At 41.7% G+C, this 7503-nt stretch overlaps 1 pseudogene; it reads right to left on the bottom strand.

Moving 5' to 3' along the window:
- Positions 1-2972: 2972 nt before the first annotated feature.
- On the bottom strand, positions 2973-3641 carry LOC147004089 (protein CDV3-like; annotated as a pseudogene).
- Between the last annotated feature and the right edge of the window lie 3862 nt (positions 3642-7503).

Below are 7503 nucleotides of genomic sequence, written 5' to 3'. Positions count from 1 at the left end.
AACATCTCCTGTAGCTCAGCCTTTCATCAAGCTCTATAATTAAGAATTGCTGTCATAGGTTTTACTGTTGTGAATAGAAAGGTAACCAAGGCAACTCTTATAAGGACAAAAGAACATTTCAATGGGAATGGCTAACAGGTTCAGAGGTTCAGTCCATTATCATCAATATGGGGACATGGCAGGATCTAGGAAGCCTCTCACACCCCAGGTCTACAAGACTTTCTAGAGGTTTCTCTCCAATCTCCAAATTCTACTGCTCCATATTTCCATTCATTCTTCTGGCCCTCTGGGCTCTCTCTTGTCTCCCACCCATAAATCATCCTGCTCCCCTTTTTCCCTCCCTCTCACTTCTCCCACCTAAGTCCCTCCTTAGGCAGAGAAGAAATAAAAGAACTAGTTCATTTTTTTAAAAAAATAACTTTTGAGATTATGATTAAATCATTTCAATCTCTTCAGTCCTCCCTAATGTTGAATATTAAACCCTGGAACAAAAGGCCAAGGTGCCTAATTAACAAATCAAATCAGTCCTTGGTTCCAGGTTCTCCAAAGAATCCTCTATCCCTACCTATTACAGTGCATTGCTGTCCTTTCCAGACCCCTAGCACAGAGGATGGGCAAATGTCCTCCCAGCTGCTCTTCCTCATGTAATGCATGCATTTGGCTACCTGGTCTTTTTTACTGATCATTTACCCTCCTGGCCTCTTGATCTGGCTTTTCCTCCTCCTTCTCCTCATGAGGCTCATAGTTCTGCCCATTGTAGACTGTTCCTGTGTCTGGCTATTCTTTCTTTTGATAAGAAACATTCTGCCAGGGCTCAGAGAAACCCTGTCTCGAAAAACCAAAAAAAAAAAAAAAAAAACATTCTACTTCACCATACTTAGGAGAAGCCATATCCTTTCCTTTTTATTTCATTTCTTTTTTTTTCCCCCCCATAGGTTTACTGTTTATTCATTGTTAAATGTTACAGAGTTCTTACACTGTAGGAACCATGCCTGAGAACCCAAAGAAAGAAATGGTGCAATGGACAGCCTCATCCACCCAGACAGTGTATTAAAACTTGATTCATATGCATTTTGATAATTTCACAATCTTAAAAAATAACAAGACTTGGAATTTACATCTGCTGCAGGTCTTCAGTGTTCCAGTACAGTATGCCATTAAACAAACTTTATCTTCTTTCTGTTCACGTCTTAAACCATAAACCCAAACAGAATGTGTGTTTGTGTGTCACACTGGGGTAAAGCATACTTTAAGGGAAGTTTGTGGCTCAAGGTGTTAGATTATTTGTTAAGGTTTCTGGTGCCCAAATGAACTCTTCAGTTTAACTAAGAATCTCAAGTCTCTAATCACCCCACCTCCTCCTGGCTGGTTCAGATCATACCAACATTATTGCCCAGAAGTGGAATACAGACTGGTAGGAGACACTGGCCTCCACCTCCTGCTTCCCACACTGCTGCCCTAAATCCACTAAACATGCTCTCAAGCTGGGAAAACATACATTTCCTGTTCGATCTTGTCAGTAGTAAGGAAGTATGAACTGTGTTTGGCAAAGGGATTCATTTACAGAGAGAAACCCAGGCACTACTATCATATCACATAGTCATATGTCAACAGAGTATGTGTACTGAACCATCTGTAGGTAACTGACAGGCTATTTCATTAGGTAGAAAGAAATTTAGCAGTAACCTCTTCTGAGAGCCAAGTACTACTAGATAGTTAAATTGAAATTACTAACAACAGAAATGCTACATTACTGGCTATTCCTCTGCGTCTCCAAGTGATTACCAAACATATTCCCAAGGTGAATGTCAAGAGCTGGCTAAACAATGAATGGATCTACAGAATAGACCTTCACATTTGGGGCACACACAAGGATTTATCAGACACCATGGCAGATTCTTGTGCAACATGGGTGTTTTGCTCCTGTTACTTTGAACTGTTAAAAGCCAGGTCAGTGAAACCCTCTCCTCCTGAGCAGATGCCACACTCTGTCAACAGCAGTGTGCAGACACCATACTCTGTCCACAGCAGTTCAATCAGACCTGATTAGGAGACTTGAGCACCACCTGGAGTGCAGCGGATCCACTGTCCTTTATATGCATCAAAGGCTATCTGGTTCCACCTAAGGATTGGCAAATTATAGGGCATTTCACAATTCCAATGCTTCTTTCAGACTATTTCTCCACACAATATGCCCTTAAAAAACTTACTCCATGTCAAAGCAAGGCCTTAATGTGGAACCGAGCAAGCACTATCTGAATGAAAAATTATTCAAAGAAATAAGACTACACCCCACTCACTCCCCATTTGGTGTACCCAAGTTTGGTTGAATTAAATTGAGAGTTACCTCATACAACTAAAAACTTAAATCATTTCTGACAGTGGCTTGTTCCAGGGAGTGTAACATAGCCACAGCCTACAGAGTATGCATTAGGATGGGGCACAGAACAGGTTAATTAAGGTCACTTAACTCTACAATTTTTATAGTGGATCAGAACCCAGATGGCTGACTTCTAAAGGCTTTCTGACAGGAATCCAGTAGAGTTGGTTTCAAGGTTCACACAGGCACTAGTAGCTGTGACCTTATGTAGAAGATGTGATCCACATGAAATACACAACTAAGGGCAGCAAATCTGAGGTAGTCAACCTTTAAAAGGCTCAGTATCTGAACATAAAGATGTTTGAATGACCACTGGCTGCAGGTTTGGTTTTATACGCAGAGCAACTGTGGAAACACTGTTGAATCTAATTCACAAATATTTAAGACAATGAAACACCCCTAAATCCAACACGCATCAAGATCAGTCGTGACTCTTGAACTTCCATAATGCAACAGGACTTGAGTTCTTTCAGTCACTGGACTTGAGGTCTTCAGTCAGTCACTGTAGATCCAGAAATCAAAACGACGAATGGCTGTTCTGGGTGGTTAGCTGTGCTCTAGTTACCTTGGAAGGCTTAGCAAAGACCATTCCTTAGCTGTACTGTGTGTGGCTGTACTTCTGATTCTCAAGTACAGCATACTGGTTGTCTAGCTGAAGTTTAAGGGCCTCGTTTTTTTTTTTTTTTTTTTTTTTTGGTTTTTTGAGACAGGGTTTCTCTGTGTAGTCCTAGCTGTCCTGGCACTCACTTTGTAGACCAGGCTGGCCTCGAACTCAGAAATCCGCCTGCCTCTGCCTCCCCAGTGCTGGGATTAAAGGCGTGCGCCACCACGCCCGGCTGGCCTCGTTTTTTGAAACCTCCTCCCTATCTCTATTTTTGTGTCTTACTACTTCAAAGCTCTTCTCCATTTCTTTATCATCCGGCTCTCTACATGCTTGGCAGTGGACTGCAGGGATGGGAACTGTGTGTCACTGTATATTTCCGGTGGTCCATGTGGCATTTTTCTTGTTGTGGTTAGCCTTGCCCCAGGAGGCCTAAATACACCACTGGGCATTGCTGGCTCCGGGGTTTCTGTACCTGTTACTGGAGCAGGAGGCACTTGTACCTGAACCGTTTTATTCCAGAGACCTGAAGATTTTTCTGCTCCACTGCCACCTCCACCTTCTTCCCAATTATCTCCTGGATCTACTCTCTTCTATTTATCATCATCTTCCTTTTCACTTATTTGCATTGCCTGAACTCTTAATCCGCTGTAATCAACCTCTCCTTGCTCAAATTCTTTTTTTTTAAATTGGGTATTTATTTCATTTACATTTCCAATGCTATCCCAAAAGTCCCCCACACGCTAACCCACCCACTCCCACTTCTTGGCCCTGTCGTTCCCCTGTACTGAGGCATATAAAGTTTGCACGACCAATGGGCCTCTCTTTCCACTGATGGCCGTCTAGGCCATCTTCTTATTCATATGCAGCTAGAGACACGAGCTGGGGGGGGGGGTGTTACTGGTTAGTTTATATTGTTGTTCTACCTATAGGATTGTAGATCCCTTTAGCTCCTTGGGTACTTTCTCTAGCTCCTCCATTGGGGGCCCTGTGATCCATTCTTTCCACTCATTTTCATCCTTCTTTATGGCCTTGCCCTCCGGGCCCGTGCTCCCTCCGTCTCTGGACCTGGCACCGGAGCCCAAGCTTCCGCCGTCGCCCGGCCTGGAGCCCGCCGCCAAGGCTGAGAAGGACTTAGCTCTGGTAGAAAGAAAATTGCAGGATAAACAACTAGTTCGTATTGTTCCAAAATGGCCTGCATCTTAGTTACCTTACTTTCTACTCATTCCCCTACAGGCATTCTCATGCAGAAGGAAGATTATATATTAGAGTTGATATTTTTAAAACATAAACAGAGTAAGAAATTAAAATCCTACATGGAGATAGTCTCTGAATTGTTACTAAAAAGAAAAAGGCGACTTCAAAAATTAGTTCGAATGGATCCAGTTGAAATCGTAGTGCCTCTATTAATGCAGATACTGACTCACTATGGACACAACATGACTGTTGGTAAAAAAAAAGCATGCAGTAGTTTCTTGGAGTTATTAACAACAGATACCCTGAAAGCAAGTGACTTCAGTTCATAAAATGAACAACTTGAATTTTCCCTCATACACTAGAGGGACTTCCAATCTGGATCTGCTACATTTTACACTGAGGCTAATAAATCAGCCAAGGCAGAAGATTTAAGTAAGGTGGCTGAGAGTCCCTAGAAAACAGTTCAAAAATCTTAATTATGTGCAATACTCATGGTGTTCTCAGATTTTCAAGAGTCTTAATATAGTAACTGACTCTCAATATACAGAAAGGGTTGTTTTACACATAGAGACTGCTGATCTTATTTAGGATGATTCTGAATTGACTTCACTATTTATTCAACTACAATAAATAATCAGAAATAAGAGTAATTGACTATATATAAGACATATATGATCCCATACAGTGTAGACGCCTGACTTGCTAGCATGAAAGACGCCACAACAGGATCCTTCTGCAACACATTTATTGGGAGAGCATTTACTGCGAATACGAAAGACCCCGAGCCCCAGAACTGGTGCTGCTTATATAGGCCTAGGGGAGGCATGTCTACACCTGATTGGTTATGCTTTCAGTACCTCATTAACATGCCTCGGGCCAGGCAGTGACTCAGCAAAAAACTCTTTTGAACATGTGCACATTGGTTGTTTACCCATATTCATGGGTGGTGGCCAGCAGTAGCCAGTGTCATCTTGTAATGGCATATGTGGCTTCCCACATCTCCCCCTTTTTGTTTTAATAAGATGATGCTGGACTAGGCCTGTGCAATTATGGCCATCCACCACGGCTCCTGTTTTAGGTCGTTCCTCTGTGTCACAGCCTTACCCGTCATAGGGTAACCCTATTGCCACCAGGCCCCGTGTCTTAGGTTGGTCTGTGCATGAGGTACCCGTCTTTGGATACCGCAGTGCTGTGTGACAGTAACTGCTAAATGACCTAGGGTGAACTCTACAAAAGAGGCCGGCCAAGTTTTAAGGAAATGAATTAGCAGGGAAATCATGATCACCCTACCGCATGGAATGAGGAAACCTCAGAGATGTGTAAGGGCTGATCAATGATTGTTGAGTCTCTCTCATCCCAGTGCAATGGATCCTTAAATCTGTGGGGTGCAAGAGCAGAGAACTCAGATGCCGACTAATTCTTGAGCATAGATATCCAAACTTCAGGGGAGGTGCCGTTTTCAATGGCTAAAAGTGCCTGAGTTATAATCACCTTGTCAGGTTTTTGTTGGGTTCTGAATTTGCAAACCAACCAAAGCATGAATGCCAGTCCACAGCATATGGCAGCTCAAAACAAAATCACTCCCACCCATTCCTTAAAGTAAGAAAATGCAGAGGTAAGCCAAGAGGTAAAGTCTCCAAGGGTCACTGGTTCCACTCTGGTTCCATTAAGGTTCAGGATCTGTATCTGGTATACTTATCCCCGTCTTAATCATCAGGAGTAAGAATAACAGGATCATCTTGGGGTTCATCTTGATCTTTCACAGTCCTTGTCAGTTGCGTCAGAACCCAAAGTGGATTATCTTCACTCTGTGGAAAAACACAAACAGCTCCCCTGGATCTGATTAATATGGGATCTGGGCCATACCATTTGTTATCAAGGACATTTTTCCACTTAACCATTTCATTGGGCAGTTGAGGCCATTCTCCGTGCCTTTCGGCAGGTGATCTTCCAGCATCATCCAATTTTAAAAAATTAAGAGTAAAAATTGCAAGGGATAGAGCCATCTTTGGCGTAATAGCCTCTATTCTGCCTTTTTGTTTTTGTAAATATTGTTTCAAAGTACAATGGGCTCTTTCAATAATGCCTTGGCCCTGTGGATTATAGGGCAATCCAGTAATATGTTTCACTTGCATTTGTTTGCAAAATTGACTAAATTTAGAAGAAGTATATGCAGGACCATTATCTGTCTTTAGTACCAGGGGCTTGCCCCATGCAGCCCAAGCCTCTAAGCAGTGGGATATGAAATGAACTGCCTTTTCCCCTGTAAAGGGAGAGGCATGTAGGACACCAGAACTGTTATCAATGGACACATGTATATATTGTAATTTACCAAAAGCTGGGATATGTGTGACATCCATCTGCCAAACATCTAGGGGTCTCAATCCGCGAGGATTAATGCCCACTGAAGTTGCATTAATAAATTCTACACATTTACCACACTGTAAGACCATATCTCGAGCTTCTGTTCATGTGAGCTTAAACTTCTGTTGCAGTGTAGAAGCAGGGACATGATAAAGTTGATGAAAATTCTTAGCATCTTCTATAGAACTTTGTGATAGCAAAACCATATCTCTGGTGGCTGAATCAGCAATTAAATTTCCCTTAACCATAGGTCCAGGTAATGATGTATGTGCTCTAATATGTTGAATATAAAAGGGATGCTCACGCATCAAAATACAATCTTGTATTTTCATCAAAATTTCAGTTACTGGACTAGACTGCTTAAAATTTCCAGCAGTCTCTAATGCTAGTACAGCATTAACTACATAAACAGAATCAGAGATAATATTTATGGGCATAAGGAATCTTTTAAAAACTTCTAAAACCACCAAACATTCCACCAATTGAGGGGCTCCTGGTGTAAATTGCAACCGTACAGCCTATTCATTAATCACATAACTTCCAATTCCTGTTTTGGATCCATCTGTATAAATATCAATGGCTCCCTTTATAGGGGTATTAGCCGTCAACTTTGGAAATATCACTGGATGCAATAACATAAAATGTAATAAAGGATGTTTAGGATAATGATTATCAATTAAACCAGAATAAATGCATCTTAGAATGGCCCATTCATCTATGGTAGCACACAATATTTGCATTTGTGCGGCAGTATATAGAATAATTATGCTATCAGGCATTTTTCCAAAGTGAGTAATTGAACTTTTTATACCTTTATGGGCCATATTTGCCACCATGGTGGGATAATGCTCTATAGTCTTATTAGGGGATATATGTGGATGTATCCATACCAAAGGGCCATCTTGCCATAACACAGCAGTTGGCAAATTTATGGTTCGTAATATGCATAGGCACAAATGTT

Source organism: Mus caroli, unplaced genomic scaffold, assembly GCF_978045245.1.
Source record: "Mus caroli unplaced genomic scaffold, Mus_caroli_1 scaffold_6, whole genome shotgun sequence".
Classification (NCBI taxonomy): domain Eukaryota; kingdom Metazoa; phylum Chordata; class Mammalia; order Rodentia; family Muridae; genus Mus; species Mus caroli.
The sequence above is the reverse complement of the archived record's forward strand: the minus strand, read 5'-3'. Positions and strand labels throughout refer to the sequence as shown.